This window comes from Rosa chinensis, chromosome 5 (assembly GCF_002994745.2).
Source record: "Rosa chinensis cultivar Old Blush chromosome 5, RchiOBHm-V2, whole genome shotgun sequence".
Classification (NCBI taxonomy): Eukaryota; Viridiplantae; Streptophyta; class Magnoliopsida; order Rosales; family Rosaceae; genus Rosa; species Rosa chinensis.
This window is the reverse complement of record NC_037092.1, coordinates 78102206-78120976: the sequence shown is the minus strand read 5'-3', so window position 1 is coordinate 78120976 and position 18771 is coordinate 78102206. Positions and strand designations below refer to the sequence as shown.

General features: G+C 37.5%; 2 long non-coding RNA genes across 2 annotated transcripts; one reads left to right on the top strand and one right to left on the bottom strand.

Moving 5' to 3' along the window:
• Nucleotides 1-784: 784 nt before the first annotated feature.
• LOC112201981 lies at nt 785-1303 on the top strand. Its single transcript, XR_002937032.2, has 3 exons — nt 785-970; nt 1115-1171; nt 1279-1303. It is a non-coding gene; the product is annotated as an uncharacterized LOC112201981 (long non-coding RNA).
• Nucleotides 1304-1898: 595 nt separating this feature from the next.
• LOC121049033 lies at nt 1899-2903 on the bottom strand. The gene is made up of 3 exons (XR_005799176.1): nt 2701-2903; nt 2473-2599; nt 1899-2367 (listed from the first exon to the last, which is right to left on the bottom strand). It is a non-coding gene; the product is annotated as an uncharacterized LOC121049033 (long non-coding RNA).
• Nucleotides 2904-18771: the final 15868 nt, after the last annotated feature.

Sequence of the window (18771 nt, the reverse complement as noted above, 5' to 3'; positions counted from 1 at the left end):
CATATGGGTTGGAGATTAAAATGGATCCGACCCGGATCTTATATAAGACCCACTTGCAAAGGTTTGAGTTGAATCTCGATTCTTCTCAAGTTGTCTTCTTTAGCACAACTTCGTCCGTTTCTTCAGTCCTTCAAGCCCTCCCCAACTCCCGACCAGGCTTCAGTTAGTTCAAGGTTGCTGCGTACTGAAGAGCTTCACTCCTTTAATCCTTCAAGCCCACCCAGAGTCCCGACCAAGTGACCAGGTGACCACGATCGTCAAGCAAGGCAGCAAGGTGCTGCATTCCTTTCTCTTCTTCTCTCAGAGTCTTAGAGATCGAAGGCTCCTTCTCTTCTACTCTTCTTCTTCTTTGGGGCAATCAATTGAATGTAGTGTAAGTAAGATTCAATTTTGTTGTATTTATTCAATTCAATTTGGGGAAATTTTTAGGGTTAAGAATTGATGTTGATTTCAATTTCGTGGGTGTTGATTTAGGGTCTGGAACATGCTCTCTTGCTTACAATTTATTGTGGGTTTCTCCTTCTCTTTCCTCCAATTCGATGTGAGCAACTGACTCAACTGAGGACTGAGCCACTGAGGAACAATGGTTTCGAATTTATTGGTATGGTTTTAGTTTAATTTTCTTATTGGACAACAGATTTATCTTGTCATGTTCAGCCATTTCAGCTGTCTGACTGTTCAAATTCTGATCATACAGAATGAATATTGAAATAATTTATAAAGAATTTATATAGTCACTGTAAGATTGTTGGAATTTGGCATCTAAAGTATAGCATGCCTATTTTGCGTCTTGTACTGTTTAAGTACACTCCCAAGTAACTTGAGCGGGTTTTGATTGAGATATATTGTTTCAATATGGCAGGTTGTCTTGCTCTGTTCCTGTGTACTGGCATTCTTCCTGAATTACTGTATATTTCTTAATACGACACTAAATTCAGCACTAACGCAGACAATTTGCGATAACTTGAAGGTTCGTAACTTTGTATCCACTAAATTTCTGCATCTCCGGAATGTATTACAACATAGTTTAGCAGCCTGTGTGCAATGTTTTGTTAATTGGTCTATTAGTTCTTTATTTGGGCTCTTATATTTTCTGGTTATTATACTGGTATAGGATTTCTTTACCATTGGACTTGGCTGGGTGATATTTGGTGGCCTTCCATTTGATATTGTAAGTGTCAACCGGTTCTCATCCTGACAGTGAAACAATACTATTAGAAGAAAAGCGTTTGCTTCTTTTTTATGAATGGAAACTGATATATTTCTTTGTATGTGCAGTTGAATGTCATTGGGCAATGTCTCGATTTTCTTGGTTATGGATTGTACGCGTACAATAAGCTTGTAGGGAAGTAGCATAATCAATGGATGGTTAGTTTTCTCTATTGAAGATGATTAGTTGCTGCCTTTGCCCCGGTTCCCGCTCCAATTTTGGGTTTGTGATTATGGATCTTAGAAGGGAGAGGCGATTGTTAAAGATAGGAGATTTCTGCTCAGTGGATACACAACTATTAACTGGAAACAAAGCCTGCTTCTTTGGCCTTGTAGTTATTCTTCTACAGGATAGGTATTAGATTAGAAACAGTGACGGCAATTTAGTGCTGGCTGCTGCTTGCTGATCTAATTTGTTAGACTTGACATTGTATATGATGATTCTCTCTTCTTCCAATGTTTCCAGACACATTATATGCTCAAATTTTGAAGAGATGAAGTTTTGGATAAAAGTATATTAACCACAGATTATCGCTTCATATATAGCAAGAACTGTTTTTCCTGCAAAACTAAAACACACCGGCCTTGGGCATTTGCCAGTGAGCTACATATCACCTGTGGTTTAAGCCCCCAGTTGGCCAGTTGCAGAGTCTGAAAACAACTGTTTAATTTCATTGAGTGTCAAAATTCTTGGATGCAATGACTTTAATCGTTGCACTTCCGAAAATGAATGCATTGTGTAGTCTTACAAATTTCCTGTTAAATCATCTGCCAAGCTCCATATTTTTGTAAAAAGATAATAAATGAAAAAATAATTAACGATAAACTGTTAGCTATCGAATAATATTTCTTATCTATAATGTTTGGTGAGGTATAAGTTCGAACCCTCTCTGCTCTAAAAATTAGAAGCCAGCTAGTACAATGCTTCGGACGGTAGACAAGTCACCAAGCCAGTATGATTCTCTTGTAATTGGTATAGTGCAAACTTCTTAATATATTATTAATCAAGCTGCTGAGGTGCGAAGCAGCCCGTCCCACTGTATAAAACATAGCAGCACCTCCCATAGAGCAAAATAGAGCAGCTTAGCGAAACAGATCCATTTTAATCTCCAACCCGTATGACCTTAAACAGATCCATCTTGATAATAGTTATTCTTTCTGCCAAAAGAATGAATTGAGAAAGAGAGGATTTAGAGTGACAATTACACAAAAACAAATCAAACTAAAAGTCATACCAATAAGAAAATGAAACTAAAACCATACCAATAAATTCGAAACCATTGTTCCTCAGTGGCTCAGTCCTCAGTTGAGTCAGTTGCTCACATCGAATTGGAGGAAAGAGAAGGAGAAACCCACAATAAATTGTAAGCAAGAGAGCATGTTCCAGACCCTAAATCAATACCCACGAAATTGAAATCAACATCAATTCTTAACCCTAAAAATTTCCCCAAATTGAATTGAATAAATACAACAAAATTGAATCTTACTTACACTACATTCAATTGATTGCCCCAAAGAAGAAGAAGAGTAGAAGAGAAGGAGCCTTCGATCTCTAAGACTCTGAGAGAAGAAGAGAAAGGAATGCAGCACCTTGCTGCCTTGCTCCACGATCGTGGTCACCTGGTCGGGACTCTGGGTGGGCTTGAAGGATTGAAGGAGTGAAGCTCTTCAATACGCAGCAACCTTGAACTAACTGAAGCCTTGTCGGGAGTTGGGGAGGGCTTGAAGGACTGAAGAAACGGACGAAGTTGTGCTAAAGAAGACAACTTGAGAAGAATCGAGATTCAACTCAAACCTTTGCAGGTGGGTCTAATATAAGATCCGGGTCAGATCCATTTTAATCTCCAACCCGTATGACCTTAAACAGATCCATGCCTTCTTGTTTTAATCATAGCCGTAGAGGATCATTTAAGCAGATCCAATGGCTACTGTTGCAAATCCGCAGAATTCAAAAGTTACGGACGTTCGTAACCGAGAAGCATTGTGTGTGTGTCTATATATATATATATATATATATATATATATATATATATATATCGAGGGGTGACTTGCTGCTCATCATCGTTGGGATAATTTACTATTTTATCTCGAGAAAACTACAAAGTTGTAAAAACAGGAAAACAAGTACAATTGTCTGCCCCAGACATCACCAATGACTAGGTACGTTAATGTAATTTTCAATTAATAGGAATATAAAAAAATAAAATAAAAAATTGAAATGGTTTACCTGCTTATGTGTAATATATATCCAGATTAATTAGGTTAACTTCCAGTGCTCTGCTGAGCTGTACATGTCTCATATTAGCATATCAGATAATATACAAATCTAGCGTTAGGTTTCCCTTTTAATTAACTATGTTTTCAGGATGATTAATATAACTGTGTCTAATATAATACTGAGCAATCCCGATTCCAAACTTATATTCTTGCTTTGCTCGTGACATCCATATAATACAGATTATTACATTCCTTTTGGTAGGTTTTGGACAAGTTGCTCTTCAGATTCCTAGGTACATTCAATGATTCAATGTTATTCCTTCCCAGTATAGCAGCTGTACTTCTAGAACCCTAGCAAAGAAGTTCTCTTTTCAAAGGCTTTATATCCATGTTCTCGCATTCCTAATTAATTTTTCAATCATACTATATATTACTCTCTTGACCTGGTACTGTTCACAATTCAAGTGATGATAGAGCAACTGGTCCTGTTAATTAACATTTATTAATTGGATATTGTGTTTATGGCTCAGTCAATTCGTTTTCGGTGTTCATCTTAATTTAACCATGGTAAGTGATTCAATGGATGCACTGGGTATCCTCATGAGAACGTTCAAGATGTGGAACTCATATGTCCTGTGTTTGAACACTGGATTGATTTAGTGTTATTTACTAAATTATAAACATGGCTAAAGGAGGGACTGCAATGCATTGCTGGTCATTCGAGTCTCCAGCAGATTAATCTCTGGGCGTAGGAATCCTTTGAGATACAACATATTTGAGAATATAACAAGCATTATGTTTACAATAAAAATAAAAGGAACATCCAACCAAAATAGCTAATGAGGTACCACACAAGTATAAATTTGGATGAAGTAGAAAAATGTGACCCAATAATGTTAGCCAAGTGAACCATTCATATTACCTTATGTGGCAGCTGATGATGTGACACGTACAACCATGTCATTTAATGAAATTATCTTATAAGTTGGCCTTTGTGCTATATCAATTGTCATATAAGATGAAATGTAGATGATACTAAAAAATGTGGTTAACGTAACAATGCTAAAATGTGATAGGTAAATTAACTTCACATTATTAAGGACAAGTTATGCACATAACAGTTTACCTACTCAATTGATATCTTACTATAAGAGTTTATTTATTGTTCCTTTTCTTTTCTTGTTAAAAAAGAAGAAATGTTGATTCTCATAATACTAATCACAGCCAACTTTTCCGATGACTTTTTCCAGCGAGCCGCCACTCATGCAGAACCCTTTGTCCAGCCAAAAAGAACCCATGGTTGTGAGAATCTCCCACAATTGAAATTATTCAAACATCTCCCTGCACATTTTCTTTTGTCACCTTGAAAATTTGGGACCATTTGGGGACAAAGATGTAAGGGTATCTCTTGCACATCTTGGGACCAAAGGGACATAGCTAATCAAAAGAGGCCAAAGATCTTACGGCATCTCCAACCCCCTTAGTTAAAAGCTATAACCATTTCAAATTTGACACCTCTAATGTCATTACTATTTATTCAAATTTTGCATCCCCAACCCCCTTTAGTAAAAAACCATAGTCATTTCAGAATTTTAATCATTTTAGACAATCATACAACTACAATATGGATTTATATATCATATATAATCATTTTATATAACATATTGTTATAATACGATACTTTTCCTAATTTTTCAGAAAATTTTCTTTTATTGTTTCATGTTGTTTTCGTTTATAAATCTATTGCTTTATTATTAACAATTGAATTAAATCTGGCTATCACATTTTTCTGGGTGTCAGATTAGTTGTTTTCTGTACCAATTGATATGGTCCCCTCATTTTGAATTGAATCAATGCAGAGTGTCCGGCCATCACATTTTTCTGGCTGTCAGATTAAAATGTTCTCTGTACCAATTGATCTGGTCCCCTCATTTTGAATTGAATCAATGCACCATCACATTTTTCTGGATGTTAGATTAGAATGTTTTATGTACCAATTGATCTGGTCCCCTCATTTTGAATTCAATCAATGCAGAGTGAATCTCGATCTTCCATTGTGTAGCTGCCATCTGAGGCCCACCATGTGTCCCACCGAGCCAATTTGGCTTTCGTCCTCCACTTCTTAGTCAAAATGATTCATAACTCGAGATTCATTTTGACTCTACAATTCTTTGGGTTGGAGTAGCTGAAATAGCTAGGACAGTCATTTGGCTTCTGACTAAAGAGTTGGAGTTGCCATCTTCAATTCTTGACTCCATTCATCATCTTCATCTCACCAAGACATCCCTTTTTCTCTCTACAACACCGCACCACTATTTCTACCCCCATAACCACCATTCCACCACCACACTCATCTTCCCACCAATTTCATAACCCTCCATCACCATAAATCATTACTAGATACTCTTTCTTCCACCATTCTCATATCATCAAGAGCTTGGAGCAAGGAGAATGAGACATCTACCACATCAAAAGCTTGGAGACCCATCTCCACCACCACTTTTGGCATTACCAATAGTCACTCTTACTCTCTACCTCTGTATTCTTGATGTATATTAGAATGTTGAAATTTGTCTATCTAGTTATGAGTGAGTAGTAAATTTGTTGGGGCTATGGTTGAAAACCCTAGCCAATCTTGTATGATATTGATGTGAATACCATGTTTGATGCAATTTTCCATTCCCACCTTTACATGCTAAATCAAAAAGTGAATGCTTATATTTGGATTTGACTAGTTTAAGTATAAACTGTATAATGCATTTGTCATCTCATGATTAGTGTTTTGAGATTAGTCACCTCTAAACATTAAGAGCATGAAAGTACACCATGTGTGCATGTGAGGGTAGTGAGTTAAAATTGTGTTGAGAATATATACATCCCACATGGGAAAAATGAGACCTTGCCTATGGGTTTATAAGGGTTTGAGCCACTCCATCCATTGCCAATTAGTTTTGGATGTGAACCCCAGATTACTTTATCACGGTATCAGAGCAGGTTACCCACGTGTGCATGCCTCACGGCCACACGGGCTCCACGTCACCTAAAGTTGTCCACGTGTATGGCTTGAAAATTCACCACACGTGCGGGCGCGTGTTGAGAATATATACATCCCATATGGGAAAAGGAGACATTGCCTATGAGTTTATAAGGGTTTGGATCACTCTATCCATTTCCAATTGGTTTTGGTTGATAGGCTTATTTATGCTTAAGTTGTGGTTAGTTCCTTCTCAACTCAAACTATGCCAGCATCATCCTATCAATCTCAACAAGAATTTTGGCCGGCTGATAGTTGTCCTCTAGCTGAGTTCAATACTAAGAGTGTAACTCAAGGTTCCTATATAGCCTTGAAGTCCTTTAAATAGGTATAAATACAAAGAATACTATAGTTACAAGCACAATTGTATTCGACATATTCATTTTTGATAAATAGCTCTGTTTTCTTTTCCCTTCCTCTTCTCTCCTTTCCTTCTTCTTCAAGTTTCTTCAAGTTTCTCTGTAAAGCTAACAAAAATCACCTAGACCTAGGATTGGTTTGCTTGCTTGGTTATCTAATTAAACTATAATTTTATGCATCTAGGAACAATGAATTGAAACTTACTAAGTAATAGGATTTGTTCTTCAGTAGTTAATTCTAGACTTACCTAGTTAGAATTGATAAAATCAAAGAAGTTTCTGCTTTAGTACTCTTACACAGATGCTAAGAGGGTAATTGGGTATTTGGGATTGCATCACTTGTAATTTGAGCATCAATGCATGCAATGGAGGCTATGATGGGCAACCTAAGTGTTAATATCTAAAAATTCAGCGGTAGCTGAACCTCGTTTAACGCTGATCCAATGGGCGGATCGTTACTTGTAATATTCAGTTTCCGCTACCTATCAAGTAAAATACAAAGCGGCATCAGAGGGAGACCGCGTTGGGTGGTCTTCTCTTCTCCAATGCCTAAGTTAGTCAATGTATTTGTGTTGACAAAGTAATAGTAGGTAAGTAGTAAATGCGTAATTAATGAGGAGAAAGGAGAGAACCTTTTATAGGTGAGGAGGAAGCTGATCTTCTCCATGTTTTCAATGTGGGACTGATGTGCTTCAGTCCCCAGCTTCTGGAGATTCTGATGTTGTCTTTCCGTGGCGCGTGGCGGTGATCTGGAGGTAAGCCGGGGCTCAGGTGGTAGCCTGCTTGGCTGTGTTCCCATAGGTTACTCCTTTGGCGGGAGTTGTTACCGCTGGCGGTAGTATGTGCGCGGCTCATTGTAGCTAATTATGCTTCCAAATGCTCATGTAAGTACACTAAGCTCTAAATTTCATTCATCTTATAATAACTTGTTTAGCTTAGCTTAGTTTACTTTACTTTCTCTAGTTGTTTCAATTTGAATCGAAACTATTCCCAACATTAAATCAAATCACTACACACCATGAACTTGGGTTCACTTGTGAGCTTTTGTTTGTGATTTTATATTTACATAGTCTTTCTAGTTTTCCTCTAGGTTTTCCCTAGCTAGGAAAGGATTTACCAATCCTTGTGAGTTCTAATCCTTACTTAATCCTCTATTCTATAACTTGTACTTGTTGCACTTGAGGGTGGTTTTAATGCTAACAATACCTCCTTTGAAAAATGGAATCAAATTGCATGCAAAATAGTTTTAACCTTTCTTCATACTATAAAGCAAGCTCAATATCTAAAAAACCTCCTCGTCCTTTTTGACAAATTGGCCAACATTTGTTTTCTGATCAAAAAATTGTCCTACTATTTATTTGCTCACCTATGTACAACAGAGAGAATTATATCATAAGTTTATACAAGACTTTTTTCCAATTGTTCGTATTATAGATCTTGAAATTTCACATTCTCTTAAACATCAAGATTAGGATGTACTGAAAAGAAGCAAAATTATTCTTAACCTTAGAACGTGCCGCATGCGCCCAACCCTTCCTCGACTTTTTTTTTGTGCTCGTCTGGAGACACGTCATCTCAGTGTTGTTGTCGGACGACTTATCTGGTGATTCCTCTTTGATGTGTGAGCCCGATTTTGTTGAAAATTTGATGGCAGGAGTTATTGCAGTGGCTAGTGATATAGGGATGTGGTTTCATTGGTGGATGCACTTGGTTGATCTAGTTTGAGTCATGAGTTATGGTCTGATCAGAGTGTTTATGGTGGGTGGTCGCATCAGGGCGATTTGGCTGCGCTCCCCTTTATTCGATGGTAGGCAGAGCATATAGGCGAGGGCTGCTTGTGAGCACAAGAATGGGAACCTGGATCTGGGCTGCATGAAATCTGGTGGAGACCTTGGTGCATGAGGTGCCGATGGTGGGGCAATGGCGATAGCCCGACTGGGCCAGTGGTGGTGCGACGGGACCGGTGATGTCACGGTGGAGGGTATGGTGCAAGGTTTATGGCACGATTTATGGGCTTGGCTAGTGGACTGTAGTGATTCCCCTGATGATTGGGTTGAGGCAGTATCGTGGGCTCAGCTAGGCCCAAGTATTTTTTTTTCATTATTTTACTGTACCAGTTTATTTTAATTATCTAGTTAATGGTGGCTTTATGCAATTAATTACCATTATTTGTTAGGACGACATGGACTTAGTCCTGGTTTTTGCACCTTGTTTGTCTTGGTGGCCCTGGTTAGTCGATGAGTTTCTTATTTAGTCAAATGGTCGCAACTTCCTAGTGGCAGATTGAAACAGAGTGTCCCGGATTTATTTTCCGGTGGCAACTTAGTGGGAAAACTGTTCTTAATAGAATTTTATGGCTTCGAGTGAGCATTTACTTTTCGATATGTCACCATAATTGTAAAGCGAATGGAATAACCAGTAGAGCACTCATTGCTAATTAGGGCAAGTTAGAATACATACTTTTGATGAAGACTTCTGATATTATTTTAGGATGTTCTCTTGATACTTATTGTAAGTTGGGATTTAGGTACCATGTCCACCTCATGTATTCTATCGTTTCATTAATGTTCAAAGCTTGAGAGCAGCCAGACTGGCCATTTTTCAAAAAATTAGGATGTACTCTAAATCCTTCATCAGATTTCAGATATATAAACAACATTCCAATTGTCTCAATTATATCTAGCATTATCTTTACTATTTATATTTTGATGGGCACATTTTCGTTAACTATTGACTATAAATGACTATAAATGGTAATCTTTCCTTTGCTTGGAGTATTGTTCATTGCTCCATTCTAGATTTTAATGAGGTCGTAGTTTAGTAATTGTACTCTTTAGGCTCTACTTCAGTTTATAGTTATAACTTAAATTACTTTCTAAAACATGTAAGGATATTTTTTTGTGGTAAAATAGCCAAATTACCCCTTCTATTTTCTCATGACTGCCGATTTATTCCCTGACATTTTAATTTTGATTATTTACACCCTCACTTTTCTAAATGTTACCAATTTGCACCCTATAATTAAATTTTAGATTTTCCATCCAATTTCTCCGTTAACTTGGTATGTGAGGGGTCTTTTCGTCTCTGCCATTGTCACCCAAAAAAAAAGAGTGTTGCTATTTGTACCGAACAAAATCTTAGTACACCCCGGCCAACTATAAATTTTTTGCCTCTAATCTTCCAATATTACCCTCGTCTATTAATAAATCAAGGAAAAAAAAATACAAAACTACTTTGTATGCTAACGAACAAATATTAATTAAGCTATCAGTTGCAAGCTAATGACCAATCTTGAAATAAACGAAGTGAAGAAGAAGAAGAGATGGACAAGGAAGAAATGACCAAGGGCAAGTTTTTGTTTTTTTTTTTTTCCCTTCTTTTAACGAAGACCAGTTTTGTATTTTTTTTTAAATTTCTTTAACGATGTGTTGGTTTGTTTAATTTTTTTTTTTTTTGTGACAGTTGAAAATATGAAAAAGCCCCTCACGTGCTAACCAAGTTAACGGAAAATTGGATGGAAAGTCTAAAAAATAACGATAGGGTGTAAATCGGCAACAATTAGAAAAGTGAGGGTGTAGATAATCAAAATTGAAATGTCATAGGGTAAATCGGCAGCCATGAGAAAAGCCAAGGGGTAATTTGACTATTTTACCTTTTTTTTTTTTTACTTCTTTTAATTTGATATGATTGTGTTTTTTTTTTGGTCATTACAGTCATGAATATAATTAATTAGTAGGATGACTTTGCTTTTGTTCTAGCGAGCTATGAGCTGTCCCTATGTTAGGGGCAAGCCTTTCTTGAACTCTCTTGTACTTACATTGTCTGCATATATGCCTGAAAATAATTTTTTTTTTATAAATCTTTACGTTTGATGCAAATATCAGTCTCATCAAATAATTATTCTTGGGGGTTGAGACAATACATACAAAAAGTTCTATAATTTACTAGCTCACGTGAGTTGGATATATGAGGAAAGTACATTCACATGCAAATTATGCAATGCACGACAACAGGCATAAAGTTGCAAGGAAAATGCATCAGTATCTGTTATGTATTCAAAGAATTAGTTCCAACGTATAAGATAAACACCAAAGACAAGAATTTTGGTTGGCCATGTAACTATATATGATCGAAGCAGGACCGGCTGTAAGGGGCGCCAACTAAGGCAGCCGCCTCAGACCACTAATTTTCAGGGGCCTTCGAGAACTCATCTTTGTATATACCTTATATTATGCACCACTCTGCAATTTGCTTTGCAGCAAACCAACTGCACACATAATTGAACAAAAGCTCTTTTTCCAAAACACATGACTTTGTATAGTTACTCACTTGCTTACGTGGCATAAAAATAAAAATAAAAGTTTATGTACATGGGTGATCACATTTTGATCATTCACCTCAAGCCTTTAAAATTTAAAAACTTGATGGATGGTTAATAAATGTATATATCAAGAATAACCTGCATTTGATAAAAAAAAATAATAATAATATGCACAATCAAGATATGTAAGAATAGGTACAGTGACAAAGCAGCAAGTCAAAAATGGACTTCATCAGGTCAAGTACAACTACTCTGCATAACAAGTTAACCAGAAAGTCATTTTCAATTGTCATATTGGTTCTTATTAAATTACCTTACATGGTCCATCCCCTCGTACAAATGTCGATCTTTTCAAGTTTATCTTTGCGTGCTTTATGAGTTGTCTTGAGGTAGGGGAAGATTGACTCGTTGATTCCTTCACTCTAACATCACCCCTCAACCTGTTGAGTGCAATCATAAGGATACCACAGACGTACGTAGTTAGAATTGAGTTAATTGAAGAGGCTACAATATGTTGGGTTTGTTTCACAATATGTTCTCACAACCTTCTTAGGTAAGATTTAATAAATCAAGGGCATTAATATTGTGATAATTAATAAGATGAATGTATGTAAAAAAGATTAATCAAAATCCTTCTCTTATCTCCCACTTTCACTCCAATAACCAACTTCTTTATTCTCTACGATAATTGCTCTGCAATAATGTGTGTTGGCCGTGTGGTACATGTGTGTAAATTTTGATTAAACATTAAATTAAAATTTTATTTTAATTTGCTGAGTTTTGATGGATCTAGACCAAAATTAAAAATTAAAAAAAATTCCTGCTTACATTTAAAATGACCTTTTGACCCAACTCAATCTCAAACAGCGGGGGGGGGGGGGGGGGGAATCACCTAGCATCGAAATAGATTATGCCATCCATTTGTGTGTAATACATAATATAATAGGGGACGTGAAATGAAGCTTTCCGCTTCCGCAACTTCCAAACCTCCCAAAGGAGATCATTAAGGAAATTCCTTATAAACTTCCATTGGTTAAAAGACTATAATATGTTGGCTCTTGTGAAAATATGAATGGATTTTTTAAAACTTTGTTCATCTGTCAATACGTTGTTAATCAAACATTATTTGCTCCAAGTTCAGCCACTCACTGTTCTATACAAAATTTTCATTGGTGAAGTGGTCATATATCAGTCATATTCATGCATTCAATTATTAATTGCTCATTAGTTATGCTCAATTGTCATTCAATTTAAATCTAACAGTGGATAATAATGAGGCAACTAAATTAATTTCAACTATCTTATTAGTCTCTACTGTTGGATTTAAATCCAATGGTAGCTGAACACAAGTGAGTAAACAATTAACTGAGTATATTTAGGTGAAGAGAGAGTATTCAGTGCACCAACGTGCACTTGATCAACAGAAGTGGACGGTTAGAAAACATAAAGTTGTCTATAAATATCAACAACTCAGATTTGCTAGCCGAAATTGTTGGTTCACTTGCACCGTAATTTTTCCTTAAGTGAATAGGACTCGACTATATATATGTAGCATGTTGTGAGTCGTGAAGACAGAAAGAGATTTACTTCTTAAGCTATCAATAATTGTTTAACCAAAAGCTTTACCAAACTCATTTACAAAATTATATTGGTGAAGAGTCATATATATTGTGTATGTTGGATTTTGTGAAGGCACAATGAGATTAATAGAAATTTAAAAAGCTCTTAATAATAAAATTTATGACAAATGACTTAAGAAACTCCGACAAGATGATTTATTTTGAATTAGTTGGAACTCAAATATTCAAGATATTGATAAGTTAATCTTCTTAATATTACTAACTAGAGGTTTTATTAATAATAGGGTTTTTGTCCATTTACCTCATTTTTAGAGATTTTTTCCCCACTTACCCCATTAAGTTTTCTTAATTCCCCCTTACCCAAAACACTCTGAGGTCTTCCCTAATAAAGTAATCTGGGGTTCACATCCAAAACCAATTGGCAATGGATGAAGTGTCCCAAACCCATATAAACCCATAGGCAAGGTCCCATTTTTCCCATGTGGGATGTGTATATTCTCAACACGCCCTCGCACGTGTGGCTAATTTTCAAGCCATACACGTGAACAACTTTGGGTGACGTGGAGCTCGTGTGGCCATGAGGCATGCTCAAGTGGGTAACTCGCTCTGATACCATGATAAAGTAATCTGGGGTTCACATCTAAAATCAATTGGCAATGGATGGAGTGGCCCAAACCCTTATAAACCCATAGGCAAGGTCCCATTTTTCCTATGTGGGATGTGTATATTCTCAACATTCCCTAATACCCCATTAATTTTTTCTTTTTGTTTGTTTTTAGACTATTTTACCCCCACCCCTTTATTATATATATATCTATATATATATAGATATATAGAGAGAGAGAGAGAGAGAGAGAGAGAGAGAGAGAGAGAAATTATAGGAGACTTTGCCGGAGTCCCGTCACCAGCCGCTAGAGTCCGGCCAAAATTCGCCTGATTCCGGTCTCCGACTGCCAGATTCCAGTCACCGACCACCGCCCACCGGACTTTTTTGAAAACCTCGCCGGAGGTCCCCAAAGAGGTCGTCGGAGATCTCATAGGTCGCCGGAAAGGTTTATTACCCCCAATAGACCTCTATTGCCCCCCAATAGAACTTTTGGTCGCCGGAATGAGAACTAATCTTCCTAAAATTAAACAAATAAAACTTTGATTAAAGAAAAAAAAAAGGAGATTACATCAATTCAAAACGTCTAATACCCTCCAATAGAGAGGCAATAAACCTCTATTGCCCCCCAATAGAACTTTTAGTCACCGGAATGAGAACTAATCTTTCTAAAATTAGACAAATAAAACTTTGATTAAAGAAAAAAAAAAAGGAGATTACATCAATTCAAAATGTCTATTGCCCCCCAATAAAACTTTTTTTTTCTTTTTTCTTTCCTTCTTCTGCCCTCATTTTACCAAAATAAAAATTGATTTGGGCACCCACACATCTTCTCCCTTTTGTGAAGTCGTGAAGACATGCCACTGCAGCTCGCTTCGACTTCTTCTCATCTGCGCCGCCAAAGGTCGCCCCGCCTTGGGCCTTCGCTTATCACCTCCCTCTATGATCAATCCCCACCTGCCACGTCCCCAGCCTCACTTTCGCTCCTTCGTCGCCTCTAAATCACAAAGGATCAAACATCTCCTTGTCCACTGTTGTAAAGGCATCCTCTAGAGCTAGGTTCGGATCGGTCTGGTCTAAAAAATTTGAAAACCAAGTTCGAAATTGACACTGTCGGTTCAGTGTTTGCAGAATGTTGAGACTGATGAGAAACCAACCCAAAAATAGTCAGTTCAGTCTGTCAGTTTTTCGGGCCAACAAATATGTTTTTCCAGATTTCAGTGTTTAGGTAACTCTTCTTCGCTCTCTTTTTGGGTTTCGGTGGTCGTGACGATGTCATCGTAGATGGAGCTGTTGCAGAAGATGGTTGGTCTGTTGTAGTTACAGGGATGACAACATTCTCAGAAACTTCGATGTCAGAATCGAAATTGGGGTTCGCATGATTCGAAGAAGAATTTGAATTGGGTTCGGACTAGGATTGGGATAGGGATTCGGTTTGTGGTATTTTCCAGTGGAGGAATCCATGGGTGATTGATCGAAAAACTATGAAGGTGAAACTGTGATCGAGAAAATGTGAAGAAGAAGAGAAGAAGTACGTGAACTGAAGAAGAGTTAGAAGACAGCTTCGAAGGCTTCGTAAATGATTTTTTAGGTCAATGAAATTGGGTGATTGCCTGCACCCAAGTCCAGGGTATTCTCTATAGACTTGACTGAGAGCCAATTAACATGTGACTCGTATACATATACAATTATCAGTCCGGATCTGTTTTAATCGGTTCTGCAAATAGTGAAATCAAGACGGAATCGGCGGACATTTTAATCGGTTCGGTTTAGCCTGAACTGAGGATTTTCGTTTTCAAACCTGACCCGAATGGTCAGTTCCGGTCTGGATCGGGCATGTTTCTCTGTCTCTCGGGTCAAACCGCCCAGCCCTAGCGTTCTCTACTCCAGTTTTTCAGATGCAGCGTTGAGGTCAAATCGGAAAGCAGCGTCGAGTAGTTGAGGAGGCCGGTAGTCGGATCCAGCAGTGATTTGGCTCCTCAGAAGCGGAAGTTGAGGTCTGATTCGTCGTCACCGATAAAGCCAAGTCCGGTCTTGTCGCCGATGAAGTGTGAATCGGCTCGCCGGCTCTTCCGTGCTTACACCAACACCGAGAGAGAGAGAGAGAGAGAGAGAGAGAGAGAGAGAGAGATGACATATGGGTAGTTTATTACTTTGATGAGGGTAAAATTAGGTAGCTAGGAATAAAAATCTATTACTGGGATAAATGAGATAAGTTTTGTTTATTTTAGTACTTTGAGTCAAAGATCCTTAATAACAACCGCAGCTACTAATTTTTGTAGCAACAACTAATTAACAACAAATAGCTGAAATTTTGTCATTTCTGTGGCCTCTTGGCTCATTGGACGAAACATTGCCCTTTGCATGATTTCCATCCCGCAGATCAATCGAAGTTCAAATGAGCATTAAAGAGTCTTGCCTTTCTAAAAGTACCGCAAATCTTTGATAATTGTCGAATTATTTTGTACACAAACACATATAACAATAATTGTTTTTTAACAATATAAATAAAAGCTTTTTTTTTTTGTTTATGTTTGAGGAAGGGCCAAAACGGCTGCACTTAAGTCTTGGTCATGAATGAAACCCTAGTGATGTATATATTCTAGTCCTATATTTTGAATTTTGCTTAACATGTTCCATATGCAGTTTTCTGGTTTTAGTTCTCTGTTATATTATTGATTCTACTAAGTCCATTGTTTATTATGTCAGGTCCTCGGAAGTTGGTCTAGTAAAACAGCTAGTTTCCCTTTACCCAGAATCTTGTTTGCTATTGTTTTGGTTATAGGGCATCATTTCATCTGATGCTATGCAATAGTTAGTTTGCCCTGTTGACAATATTTTGGCATGTTGGATAAGTTTCTTACTTTTAATCTTGCTTATTGCAGCAATGGACAAAAGTACATCTACACTGGATCTAGTGATCATTTGGTCTATATTTATGATCTGCTACGTAACATTTCTCACTATCAAGATGTGTGTTTTGCATGTAATTTCAGTGAAATAGCTAATGGAATGAGAAATGGTAACTGTCATCTTTTAGTATTCGTCTGCACACTCAGGCACATATACAATTTGGCTTCTGATCTTTGAGTTTAATTAGGATAAAATGAACATGATTTTAGCATAATGGAACTTGTAGCAAAGTTATTTCCTTCTCTTTTTCTATCTCTATTCTCTAATGACAGAACACTACCATGAAAACTTCTCCCAACTTTAATTTTTCTTTTTTCTTTGACTCATTTAAGTTTTAAATAATTTTGTACTCCAATCTCTGCAAAATGCACAAGTTTTACCTTATGGTTATCTGATGAGTTGTGCAACTAAGTGAACTGATCTTAGCGCACTTTTAAATCAACACAATATTACATATGATATTAGTTGACTTGAGTTCCATAATCAAACAATATACCCCTGTAATAATATGCAGGAAGTGAGACCTATTATTTCTGTTTGCTTATTTATTAGGGAAATAGTAGAAGAACTTCAGAGGCTGACCATGAGGATAATTGATAGCTACAAGAAGTACTACTTCGTTGCTAATGTTAAATCAGTAGAAGACTTGTCTATGCAAAAGCAAGAAGCAGTGAAGAATGAAGATATGGTTTAAGAGCCCAATATTTTTATTCTCCACTATTTTTTTTTTTTGAGGGCAACGGAACACTGATCCATTGATATTAAAATCATACGACCTCACTCTGTCAAGTTTGAGAGGTCCATAGACCCCTCATATTACAAATCAATGCTCGCATAAAAGGACTAAAATCCAAAACTGAAACTCCAAAAAACTAAAATCCTAAAGGAACTGCAGAAACAAAATGCAGAAATTAAAAACTCCCTAACCCTACACAGCCCAAAAATGGAACCACTGGATTGAACATCTTGACGCCTAAGACCTTCATGGTGTACGTCGCGACCCTCAACACAGCCACAACAACATTCGAGGAACAATACAGGGTAAAGAGCAGGATAGGCCACCTTCCAGAAATCTCAAAACCAAGCCCAACCCAAGTGTTGGAGGAAAGGGGAACTGAACCAACTAGGCCCAGTTCACCAGCTTGCATCTGCAGCCCAGATCGGTAGAGGCCCAAAAGCCCACTACCCAAATCCTTCGTCTCCCACCCCCAGATCGACCGGTTCAGACCTTGCAGAAGAGGCGGCCTCCGCCCATCACTGCTCCGGTGGCCGTCCACGGCCTTCCCCCATCAAGATTGCTGGAAAGAGACCTCCTGGATTGGGCTCACCTGCAATCGAAGGAATAGGCTAGGAGATCCTAATAAAGCCTCCGGCGAAGCCCCGACAAGCACTCACGCCTCCACAGAAAAACTAGGTTGTTGCTTCCTCACGCCCCGCCATCCTGCAACTCGATGCCCTCCGATTACAACAACCTACATCGCAAACCAGACCTCACGTCACCCTTGCCTTCAAACCTAGCACCAGATCAAAATCCCTGCCGCTGTCCACGTACTAGACAAGTACGATGCCGTAAGACGTCCTCTTGCAGGCAGGATCGAACCCAACGCCGCCGCTCTGCTGCACGAAACCCTAGGTTTCGGTATACGGAGCTCCAAATTTTTAGGAGCTAATTCTACTCATGACACTGAAAATACCACTACAGTTTTTTATTCTCCACTATTCTTTGCTCATGTTCTATTTTTAATTCCCTAGTACTTTTACAATTATGGTTGTTATGACTTTCTCTATTTTTGTAAGACTCGTTGATGAATTTCTTGGTTCAATAAAATGTAACTTAATCTTTTTTGTTGTGGAATATTATTTATCTTTTTAATATTTATTTTTATTCAAAAAGAACGCTTGAAAATATAATTTTTATTACAAATCCTCGGAAATACTATTGTCAAAAATGGTTAGTTTTGACGAATGTTATTGGTAAATAATAGTAAAATGTTTTAGTCAGAAATAATTATTCTGACGAAGTAAGTCGTCATAAATATGTTGTCAGAAATACATGAGTCGTCGTTTACATAATGTATTTTCGACAGCATTAAAATATTTTCGACGGAATATTTTGATGGAAAAATTAATCTTTCCGACCACCACCGACAGCAAAATGTGGTCCAAAATGCTTGTTATTCCTACGACTGGTCGGTAATAGAGTATTTATGATGAGAATATTCTCGACCACCACCAACGGAGATTTTTGGTCGGACACACGTATTTCCGACATTTTTATTTCCGACCAAAAAATGTCTTTTTCGACCGAATTTAGCCGTCAGAAATGATGTTTCCTGTTGTAGTGCCATATATGGGGTATGTAAGTATCTGAAAATATAAACCTGTATAATAAGTTGTTGAAAAGTAGGCAACCTCTTAATCTGGGAGATATTGAATCTGACCTATAGTTGTTGTAAATAAACAAAGTGTACATATGGGGTTCTAATCAACCTGAAAGGCTAACAGGTACATTGCTGCAAATCAATCAACAATAA